A 12,334-nucleotide genomic window follows, 5' to 3' on the forward strand; every position below is an offset into this window, starting at 1 on the left:
TGGAGGGCCCGTTGCTTTGGCAGCTGTGGGGCTGCATCTGGTCCCGGTGTTGACGCGAGCTCTACCTACAGATCCACATCGTCACCGGCTTGTTGGAAAAACAGATGTTATTGTCCTCTGTTCCCATCCCTTTGTCCCTAACAGGCCCTTAAGGGCAGGAGGGGGAACGGAGAGATGGAGACAGGATTGTGCGTCTATTTCAGGCTCTTCCGGAACGAGGTACATCTGTGGCAGTTGCAGTTTGGGATCGGATGGGCGCAGGAAAGGACCTCCTTCCTCCCTCACCCTGAGTGTTCCCGGGCCAGCCTGGGGAGGGGGGAGCGTCCCTGGGGTCCCTCATCCAGGCCAGTGGGTGCAGAGGACGGGTTCTGGGAGGGGGTGTCTTCCTTCTCTCCAGGTCCAGCACTCAGACCGCACCCTAAGCTGATGATGGGGAAGGGAAGGTGAGGGCTCTGATCTTCCGCCTTGACTCCTGGAATTTGGGAGGTCGGATGAGGTCAAGGGCTGATGAGATCAGAGTCTTGGGTTCCATTTTTTGGGGGGGATTCACTCATTCATTCAATGATCTGCTGCTGAGCACATTCTTTTTTTTCCTCCAGTTTTAAAAATTAAAGTATAGTTGATTTACAGTGTCGTGCCAGTTTCTGCTGTACAGCAGAGCTGAGCACATTCTTAAAGGCAAAAGCCCTGCACTTGACAGCATCGTGCTGGTTTGCAGGTGAAAACTTTTCATGGGAAGAACAGAACACCCTCTTACATCAGGTCACCGTGGCTATGATTTAATGGGAGCTCAGAGCCTCTCCTGCTCCTAAATAGCTCTGCAGCAACCTGCCTGGTGCCTCGGATTCCATCAGTCAGTCCTGCAAAGGCATTATATCTCCCAAAGGTCCTTGCTAAGATATAAGTGCCTCACTGAGGAGGGCTCACAGAGGACAAGAAGAAAAAAAATCTACCTGTCACTGTGGCGAACAGAGGATGGAGCCCCAGATGAAAGCCATGCAAGATGGGTAAGTTTATTTATTTATTTATTTTTATTTTTTTAAAGCTGTGCCTGCGGCATGTGGAAGTTCTCTGGGCCTGGGATTGAGCCCACACCTCAGCAGCCACCCAAGCCGCTGCCATGACAATGCTGGATCCTTAACCACCTGCTGGGCTACAAGAGAACTCCAAGATGGGTGAAGTCATTTTTTTTTTTTTGTTTTCTTTGTTTTTGCTTTTTAGGGCCACACCTGAAGCAAATGGGAGTTCCCAGGCTAGGGGTCGAATCAGAGCTGCAGCTGCCGGCCTACACCACAGTCACAGAAATGATGGGTCTGAACCGCCTCTGTGACCTACACCACATCTCACGGCAATGCTAGATCCCAGATCCGCTGAGTGAGGCCAGGGATCAAACCCACATCCGCATGGATACTAGTTGGGTTTTTAACCTGCTGAGCCACAAAAGGAACTCCAAGATGGGTAAGTTTTGATGGGAGACAGCTTGGAAGAAAAATGTCCAGCCCCTGGGCTGCTGTCCTGGGGAGGAAGGGCCTGAGGGGCTGGAAGAAAGAGTTAGGGACCGAGTTGGGGGGGGGGTGTTGTTCTGAGAGCAACCTGGGTCCACGCATCCCTGGCTGCCCTGTTCTGCTTTGAGACTGACAGTTGTAAAACTAAAGAATTATCCCATGGAGTTCCTGTTGTGGCTCAGCATGTTAAGAACCTGACTAGTATCCATGAGGATGAAGGTTCGATCCCTGGCCTCTCTCAGTGGGTTAAGGATCCAGCATTGCTGTGAACTGCAGGGTAGGTCACAGATGCAGCTCGGATCTGGTATTGCTGTGGCTGTGGTGTAGGCCTCAGGTGTAGCTCCCATTCAGCCTCTAGCCCGGGAACTTCCATATGCTGTAGGTGTAGCCCTAAAAAGAAAGAAAAAATCATAATTATCCCAGACCATTTGCCCCTAGCTGGAGTGCGGGAGGAAAGCTTTGAATACTCTGCTGACCCTCAAACCTTGGAGGCTCAGAGATGGGGCCACCTCTGTTCCTGCAGGTGCCTCCTCTGTATCTCAGGGGGGTATAAAGGGCAGAGATGGGGTGGATGGAGGCCCCAGCATCTCATCCATCCCCCATGCCCCTGTGGCCTCACCTCAATTCACCCTCTGCTCTGGGCCTGTCTCCTCGCCTAGCTGGGGCCGAGGGGCTGATTGCAGTGAACTCAGGCCCCTGGCCAGGGGCTTCCCAGGGACCCCGGACAACTTAGATGTAAAAAGAGAGAACTTCACCTTTGAGTGGGGCTGGGAGAGACCCTGTCCTCCCGGGCCTCCCTTTCCTGATGGGTATCAGGGAACTAATTAACTGGGGAGGTGCCCACCAGGCAGAGATGCCCTTTGCAACCTCTTATTACTTAACATGCAGAGCCTCTTCCACCTCAGAACTTCTAGCAAAGTCGCATCAGAAAGCACATTAGAATTCACCTGGGATGGTTTCCATAAGACGGGTCTTGGTGGTAACAGTGTTGGTGGTGGTGACAGCGGGGCAGAGGGAGGGCTTGTCGCCCCGCCCCCGAGGCCCCATCTCTGTCCTCCTCCAGGAAGTGCTCAGGAAGGGTCTGCCCAGTTTCCTAATGCCCACCCCCACCGCCCCTGCCAGCTCTTCCCACCTTCTACACCAGCAAGGAGACCCCTCTGACAGCTTGTCCCACACGCCCCAGTGACAAGGGGGTGGATGAGGAATGCTGTCCCGGAGAAAGTGGCAGGAAACTGGCCAGAACTCTCAAAGGCCATCTTAACCTGCCGTGGTTCCTTCTTTCCTTCCCCTCACTCTTCTGTTCACATCCCCCCCCACCCCCGTTGGGTTCAGCAAAAGAGGTGCTCTCTGGAGCAAAGGGCTCTGCCCTAAGGAAGGACTTGGGGTGGAGAGGAGCCCTAGGAAGTTGGAAAACCATCTCCTTGCCCCACGCAGGGACTCCTGATCCTACAGCGCTGAAGCTGGTGACGATGCCTTAGACACCTCCCAGGCCTGGGACCTGGGCTGGGCAGATGGGTCTCCTAAAGCCTGTTCTCTATTGGACTTCCCTGGAGACCTAGCGGTTGGGGATTCAGCGTTGTCACTGCTGTGGTACGGGTTTGATCCTTGGCCTGGGAAGGTCTACATGTGGTGTCAAATGTCGCCCTTTGTTGGGATGGGGGAGATTGATAAAGGGGGGCTTCCTGGCACAAATTACACGAGTGCATTCACTTTGGGCAGCTTCACTGTACCATATATACCCTTAAATTTGTGACTTTATTTTTTATGTTTATTTAAAAAAATTTTTATGGCTACTCCCATGACATTTGAAGTTCCCAGGCCAGGGATTGAATCTGAGTTACCGTTATGACCATGCTGGATCCCACTGCATCAGGCCAGGGATCGAACCCGGACCTCTGCAGAGATCCGAGCCACTGCAGTCAGATTCTTAACCCACTGCACCACCGTGGGAATCCCTGTGGCCTCTGCGTGGATGTTACACCTCAATAAAATGCTTCCACAATTATCTCTGCCCTGGACCCGGCGCGAGTGTATTACACACAACACAGGCTTGGTTTGTAAAGGATTTGATTCTGTAAGGGTATGTGCTCTTGCTACTATTAAAATTCATTGCAATTTCTGAATATGTACCACACAGCCTGGGGGGTGATGGTCCAGAAGCCTCCCGGGTGGCAGTGAAGTCAGATCGAGGCAGGACTAAGGCTTCGAGGTAAGTGATCTCCTTTCACCTTTGTCCCTTCCCTTGGTGTTGGATGCGGTCCCTGTTCAGGTCACTGCAATGCACATTTCTCTCTGCTTTGATGGAAACCAAAGTCAGGTCTTTTTTTTTGTCTTTTTAGGGCCGCACCTGCAGCATATGGAAGTTCCCAGTCTAGGAGTTGAGTCGGAGCTACAGCTCCCGGCCTACACCACAGCCATAGCAATGCAGGATCTGAGCCACGTCTGTGCTCTACACCACAGCTCATGGCAACATCAGATCCTTAATCCACTGAGCGAGTCCAGGAATCCAACCCATGGTAATAGTCGGGTTCATTACTGCTGAGCTACAATGGGAACTCCCAAAGTCAGGTCTTGAATGAGAGCCACTGCCTCTTGGTACGAAGGATCTGGAAGAAACTGTCTTTGGAGGAGGGTGGGAGAGCCTGACACCAGATTGGTGATTGTGGCACCTTGTTTGCAACAAGCCCCACCCCATGGCTCGCCCCCTTTGCCGTGTGCCTTTGCCTCACTCTTCTTGTCAAGAGGCAGAGTCTCCTTTGCACACCCTTGAATCTGGGTTAGTCTTTGACTCACTTTGGCTGATAGACTACAATGGAAGTGACACAAGACGAGTTTCCAGCCCAGGCCTAGAGGGGCCCTGCAGCTTCTGCTCTCTTCCCCGTGGGACTGTCCTGAGACCACCAGGTGAACGAGTCAGATTTGACCTCCTGAAAGGGAAGAAGCCACACGAAGCAGAGATGAGCCGACCCAGCAGAGGTCCTCAGACCACTCTGCTGACAGCCAGCACCAGCCACCAGATGTGTTCATGAAGCCAGTCTTTGACCCGCCCAGCTGCCAGCTGACTGCACACGAGCCCAGCAGAGACGGGCCCAAGCTGTCCAGCAGCATCTCGAGCAAACACTGGAGTTCCTGTGCTGGCGCCACAGTAACAAACCCAACTAGGATCCATGAGGACAGGGGTTCGATCCCTGGCCTCGATCAGTGGGTGAAGGATCTAGTGTTGCTGTGAGCTGTGGTGTAAGTTGCAGTCGTGAGTTGGATCTGGTGTTGCTGTGGCTGTGATGTAAGCCTGCAGTTGTAGCTCCGGTTTGACCCCTAGCCTGGGAACTTCCATATGCCTTTTTTTAAGGGTCATACCCTAGTTTAAGGTATGGCCCTTAAAAAAAAAAAAAAGAAAAAAGACCTCCATTGTCATTCTAAGCCCCTGAGTGTTGGGGTGGTTTGTCACACAGCAATTCTTAATGAGTACAGCTGCTTACACCCTTGTCTGAGCACCCGCTGGCCAAGGCCATCACGCTGCGATGACAGGACGGTGCCCTCAGATGCACTGTCCCTTTTTCCAGCCATAGACTCCAGAAGCAACTTTTTGCCCCAGATTTGTTTCTTCGCGCATCCCCCACCAGTTTCCAGGGCGGGCCGGGCCGTGCCCATTGCTCTTTATTAGTTTAATGTATGTTGAAGCCTCCAAATAGATGCTAGGGCCCAGGTGGAACAGATGAAATGTGACTAAGTTCTGGGGGATGATTGATAATGAGTGGGGACTGGAAAATCAATTGTGTTAATTCCTGGTCTGTCACTGGGACCGAGAATTAATGAGAAAATCTGTCTAACTTAATGGTATTTACACATTATACAGAGTGTGATAAAATTGTCCGCAGGTGCTGCCTGGCATTCCAATTGCAGAAGACCTGCAGAGCCTGAGGGGCCAGCAGGTCTGAGCTGTCTAGGACCTGGGCCAGACACAGACTTACTGAGACCCCCCAACTACCCTGCTAACCCCCAGGTCCCAGGCCCTGGTCACACTGGCATGCCTGACCCCTGCCTAGGGCGGGCCATCCACCTGGCAGTGTTCAGGGCTGGGCTGAAGGCACATTTATGGGCTGCTGCGAGGATAACCACTCCAGAAGCCATGTGGGCCGTTGGGCAGCGGCCAGGCACGGGTTCGGCCTCTTGTGTGGGCATGATTTGAGAGACTCATGTGGTCCTCTGACCCCCATGCCTTCCCCCCAGGGAAGGTCCATGCCAGCCCATCGCATACCACGCCCACTGACCAGTCACTCTTGGAAAGCGCCTGGAGAAGCCACACGGACCCTGGTGGGAAAACCTGCCTCGGAGTCTGAGCATTTGCTTCTCTGAAATTCTGTAGACCGGGGCTTGTCCTGACGAGGGCTATCAGGGAGGTACCCCCAAGAACCCCCAGATCCTGGTATTCACACTCTCGTGTGGTCTTCTTTCACATGGAATAGGGCCGATCCAGGTCCAATAAGACATTACAGAAATTCCTGTGGCTCCTGAGTCCAGGTCACGTGTATAAAAAGGCAGCTTCTGCCTTGTTATCTTTTTATTTATTTATTTATTTTTACTTTGGGGGTCGCACCTGTGGCACATGGAAGTTCCCAGGCTAGGGGTCGAATTGGAGCTATAGCTGCTGGCCTACACCACAGCCACAGTCATGCCAGATCTGAGCTACGTCTGTGACCTACACCACAGCTCCCTGCAATGCCGGATCCTTAACCCACTGAGTAAGGCCCGGGATCGAACCCATATCCTCACGGATACGAGTTGGGTTCATAACCTGCTGAGCCACGATGGGAACTCCCTACCTTGTTCTCACTCATGGGGAAGCCACCACCATGGGGGGAGGCCCATGTGGGGACAAACTGAGGCCTCCTGCCAACAGCCAGTCCCATGGGAGGGAATCGTCTTGGGAGTAGGGCCCCCAGCCCTGCTCCAGCCTTCAGGTGCCCACAGCCCTGGCTGACACCTTGACTTCAACCTCATGAGAGACCCACAGCGAGCCTCCTCCCAGATTCCTGACCCATGGAAACTGGGAGAGATCATAGATGTCAAGGTTTATTATTGTTTTAAGCCGCTATGTTTGGGGGTCATTTGTTACCCAGCAGTGGAGAACTGATACAGGTGAGGAGGGAGATGGGCGGGCAGGGCCAGGAAGCTCTCACCTGGGGGAGAGCTCACCTGGCGTGTGGAGCCGATGGGAGACACCCCCTTGTACCTCTCTATGCAAAGGAAGTGAAATCCATTCCTGTCTTTTGCTATTTTCCCCCAAACACCCTGCCTTTCCCACCTCCACGCTGAACATGCTGCTTCCTCTGCTTAGAATGCCCTGTCTGCTCCCCCTCCTCTACCTCTTCTTTTACCTCCTGAGGTGAACTCCTACTTAGCCATCAAGACCCAGCTCAGATGTGCCTTCCCTGTCTCTCTTGGGCAATTTTTGTCACCTTCTTTGGCACCCTGGTGATACTCCATTTTTAAATACATCTGAGGGGATTCAGCGGATTGGCTCCGTGAGCTCTGGCTGGAGTTTAGAATTTGAATTTCATTAATCAGCTCTGCCTTCCCTCCCTGTTCACTGGCAACCAGGAGATGCTTGGTGTAAGGGGGCTGCATAAATAAATGAACAAGTGAGCAGGCATCAAAGGCCAACCTGGGGAGGAAGAAAGGGTCCATACAAAGCCGATGCAGCAGGAAGTCAGGCAGAGCTGGCCCTGTACGAACGGCAGGGGTGCGGGCTGGTCATTGGTCTGTGTCTGTGAGTTTCAGGTCTGCTCATTCTAATACGGATAAGAGAGCTCTTCCCTCCTACGGCCCCCAGAGCTTCCCGGGGTCAGGAGAGGGGGCATCGCTTGGGAGGCCCCAGCATGTCTGTGTCCCCATCACACCCCTTTCCCCATCCCTGCCCTTCCTGGCTCACTGTTTCGCGTGCCCAGCAGGCAGCCCCCAGAGTCCCTTCCCTTCTTTCTAACCTGGAGGGCAGGTGAGGGGCGGCCAGATGGATCTGAATTTTCAAACAGGTTTAAAGGGCTGTTCCCAGAGCCCCAGGCTCATTTCTCCTTTCTCTGCCTCTGAAGTGCCAAGGCAGCAATTTGGATCTCAAACGCCCAAGCAGGGGTGCAGCCAAGTTCTTTATTGTACAGAATGAATTTGTTATGTGGGGATTCTTTGACCTGAAGGATTGCTTAATGTCCTATGTCACACAGTGTCCCAGCCTGGCTGGTGCTGAGAGGCAGGAGAATTGCCTTGCTTGCCAGTTTACTGAGAGGAAGGCTGAGGGGGGCTGAGGTCAGGGAGGGGTCCCCTGCAGACTCTAGTCCTACTGCTGGCTGCTCCTGTCTATTGATTGCCCGGCAAAGTCAAGTTCCAGAGAAAGAAGCCTGAGGTCCCAGAGTAGGAAGCACAGAGCTGAGATTTGCTCCAAGTCTCTCTGACTTCAAAGACCCCTGCTCTTGGAGTTTCCATTGTGACTCAGTGGGTTAAGAACCGGACGAGTATCCATGAGGATGTGGGTTCGATCCCTGGCCCTGATCGGTGGGTTAAGCATTGCCACAAACTGTGGCGTAGTTCACAGATGCAGCTCAGATGCGGTGTTGCCATGGCTGTGGTGTAGGCTGGTGTCTGCAGCTCCGATTTGACCTCTAGCCTGGGAACTTCCAAATGCTGTGGGTGTGGCCCTAAAAAAAAAAAAAGACCCCTGCTCTTGCCCATGAGGCCACACTGTCTGAGCCTGGCCCAGCCACTCCAGGGGTCACACAGTGGCCCCCTCGCAGGTCACCCTCCCCCTCCCCACCTGCCAGCCCTTCCAGGGGCCTTATATAGTTTCAGCAGGACTGAGCCAGAGGACGAAGGAAATGACAGCCTGGGGTGGCGGTTCCTGGGTCCCTGACACCCACGGGTGACGCCCTTGGGCTCTTCCAGGTCCCAGAAGGCCGTGGGAAATTCTGTGGGTTCCCACTTGGTTGAATTCCACTCGGGCCAGAGCAGAGGGGCTGATTCACCACGTGTGCTTGTGGGGCCTTATCTTCTGAAACCGCAGTGCACGTGGAAACCTGTGAACCAAAGGAGGCGGAAGAAAGATGAAAGAGGGAAAGGATTGAAATCTGCGGGGCTTCCCGTGCTCTGCAGTGTCCCTCCGGCAAGCAGCACTGCGATCTCTCTATTAGGCAGCCCGCCAGCCACCAGGTCAGGCAGTGAGAACGGCTGAACCCCATCCTTGCCTCAAGTCATCATCAACAAAGCAGCATATGCGGCACGGAGGCGGGAAGGGCAGGAGGTGTTTGGGAAGCAGCAAAACAGAAGTGCGTTTCTCTTGGATAAAACTCAGGCTGGAGGAATTCCTGTTGTGGCTTAGCCATAGCAAACCCGACTTGCATCTATGAGGATGCAGGTTTGATCTCTGGCCTGGCTCAGTGGGTTAAGGATCTGGCATTGCCATGAGCTGTGGTGTGGGTCGGAGATGCGGCTCAGATCCTGAGTTGCTATGGCTGTGGTGCAGGCTGGCAGCTGCAGCTCCAATTTGACCCCTAGCCAGGGAACCGCCATATGTTGCAGATGGGGCCCTGAAAAGACAAAAAAAAAAAAAAAAAAGAAAAAGAAAATCTGGCTGGAGTAAAGGGAAGATACATGGGAATGTTTTCACTCCCATCAGCTCCACACGCCAGGTGAGCTCTCCCCCAGGTGAGAGCTTCCTGGCCCTGCCCGCCCGTCTCCCTCCTCACCTGTATCAGTTCTCCACTGCTGGGTAACAAATGACCCCCAAACATAGCGGCTTAAAACAATAATAAACCTTGACATCTATGATCTCTCCCAGTTTCCATGGGTCAGGAATCTGGGAGGAGGCTCGCTGTGGGTCTCTCATGAGGTTGAAGTCAAGGTGTCAGCCAGGGCTGTGGGCACCTGAAGGCTGGAGCAGGGCTGGGGGCCCTACTCCCAAGACGATTCCCTCCCATGGGACTGGCTGTTGGCAGGAGGCCTCAGTTTGTCCCCACATGGGCCTCCCCCATGGTGATGGCTTCCCTGAAGTGACTGATACAAGAGAACAGGGCAGAAGTTGCTGTTTTTTTGTTTTGTTTTGTTTTGTTTTTAAGTGAACTGGCCTCAGAAGTTACAAACAGTCATAAAATCTGACAGCTACTGTTCCTGGCTTCCTCTACATTCCAGAAAATAACTGCTGATAGTCTGGCTGCTGATCCCTGTGGTGGCTGTGTCTGCCTTCAGAGAGGCCAGCCCCTGAAGGCTGTGATATCAGTGTGGCCTTGACTCTTTTTTTTGTCTTTTTAGGGCCACAGCTAGAGCATATGGAAGTTCTCAAGTTAAGGGTTGAATCAGAGCTGCAACTGCTGGCCTACACCATAGCACAACAACGTGGGATCCTTAACCCACTGAGCAAGGCCAGGGACCGAACCCACATCCTCATGGATACTAGTCGGGTTTGATCACCCCTGGGCCACGACGGGAACTCCCCAGAAATCATGATGTGAGCACCTGCAGTCTGGGAAGGCAGACCTTCGCTGCACACCCAGGCCCTCCACCCAGCTATACCCTCTGCTTGCTGAGCACCCCCTTCCCCAAACGGCTACATCTTTCACATCTAAAGAAGATGCTATCAGTAGTGCTTGGCGCATAGGGGAAACTGGGAACAGTAGCAGCCCACTTTCATGGAGCATTGACTATGTGTTGGGTTTGTACCGAGCTGGTAAAAGCACAAACTTCTTACAGATCCCCTCCACTTTATAGGTAAGGAAACAGAGGCACAGAGAGGGTAAGTACCTTGCAAAGCCACACAGCCCTGAAGAGGCGGAGCTGGGATCTGTCTCCCAAGCCCACTCTGCTAACCTTGTATTTATTGTAACTGTGCCGTGAAGCAAACTTCCCTTTCTATGAGGAAGCCACACTTCATCAGACAGAGATGGGGATTCAGGGTACAGCAAGGAAGATGGAAGGCTGTCCAGGCCACAGCTTGTGGCCATTTTTAAGAGTACTGTAAGTGGCATCACGTGCCTTCATAGACTGTGCCACCACTACCAATCTGCACCCACAGCCAGAACCTTTTCGTGTCATTTTTTTTTTTCCCGGCCACACCTGTGACATGCAGAAGTTCCCGGGGCCAGGGATCGAACCCGTGCCACAGCAGCAACCCAAGCTGCTGCCGTGACAATGCCACGTCCTTAATCCGCTGGGCCACTGGGGAGCTCCATTGCATGTCATCTTGAGGCTTCTGCTGGTTCCCAGGTCTCCTGCCAGCCTGGACCCCGTCTCTCCTGCTTGGCAGGGGTGGGATAGGCGGCAGTATAGACTTACCTCTTCCAAAGGGAGTATTAATGTGATCCACCTTTGAGGCTTGCTCTCTGCTTCAAAGCCCCCAGCGGCCGCATGGATGAGCTGCAGCAAAGGCAGGGAAGGGAGTTTATCAATAGCACCTGGAGCTCAGTGCCTCATCAAGCTTTCATTAGTTTTACATCGGTGCCGGCTCAAATCCTAGCAAAGAGGTTTAGGCTGGGAGGCAGATGTCTCCGTAAATCATCGTCTCTGGAAATTAGGGAAATGGAGGGAGCCTTTTTTATAGGATTTCCCAGCAGCTCACTCGGGGAGCTTTGCTTTCTTGCTCCCTTTCTGAGTTGATATTGGATTCTAGCCTTGTGTCCTCAGATGAAAAAATGCAATTGTGTTTTTTTGTTTGTTTGTTTTTTTGTTTTTGTTTTTCTTTTTAGGGCCGCCCCTGTGGCATATGGAGGTTCCCAGGCTAGGGGTCCAATGGGAGCTATAGCTGCTGGCCTACGCCACAGCCATGCCAGATCCGAGCCACATCTGCAACCTACACCACAGGTCACGGTAGTGCTGGATCCTTAACCCACTGAGCAAGGCCAGGGATCAAACCCGCAACCTTTAGTCGGATTCATTTCCCCTGCGCTACGATGGGAACTCCGGAAAACGCAATTGGAGGCTCCGAGAAGGGACCCAAAAGGGACCCAAATGCCACCCCCCCCTTGCTGGGGCACCTCCAAGCCTGGGGGCTGCAAACCCTGCATTTGGGCTGGTAGTTACCTGCAGAGGGCTCAGAAAGGTGCTTCTGGGAGAGAAACCACAGCAGCATCCAGAGAGCAGACAGAAGAGCTTTAGGATCCAGTTCTCACTAAAAACAAAGATTTAAAAAAAAAAAAAGATCCAGCTCTCATGAGAAATGAGAGAGGACGGAGCCTTTGGCTTGTTAACGAGAACAGAAGTGATGATGACAGCGGCCGAGACAGTTCTCAGTGCGTGGCTATTATTGTGGATGTTTCTTCTGTGCTCCCCTGCCCTCCTGCAGCTTACATTCTGGTAAGGCATGCAGTTGGCTTTGCTTGGGTCATGTGGCCACCCTTGCCTCAAGCACTGTTGCCCGAGGGAATGAGAGGATACTGCGATGCACCAGCCGACCAATGCCCCTCCCTCTGGGGAAGCAGGCTCTTGAGGGACAGCCTCGCCGGGACCCCCTGGAATGGGGGAGCCCTCAGAGGAAACAGGAGGACCAGGCTTCAGAAGTAACTGACATCTAACAAGCTGTAGGATCCTAGGGAAATCAGAGTCCTTCTCTTCCTTGGCCAATGACCTTCCCACGTACATTGGAAGATGCCTGGGCCCCAGTACTCTGAGGGGAGGGGGTCAGGGCGCCCTTAAGAGTTTAGCCATTGGCTTATCACAGGTGAAAACTCCCTCTGGTCCTGTTCGAAAAGGTAGGGATCAGGACTCTTTACTCCATATCAGTGCAGTCTGACCTTCAGTTTGGGGAAGAAGGATGGGGTGTAGGGGAGTGCCGGGGGAGTCTGGAGTGGGGT

Source organism: Sus scrofa, chromosome 6, assembly GCF_000003025.6.
Source record: "Sus scrofa isolate TJ Tabasco breed Duroc chromosome 6, Sscrofa11.1, whole genome shotgun sequence".
Classification (NCBI taxonomy): domain Eukaryota; kingdom Metazoa; phylum Chordata; class Mammalia; order Artiodactyla; family Suidae; genus Sus; species Sus scrofa.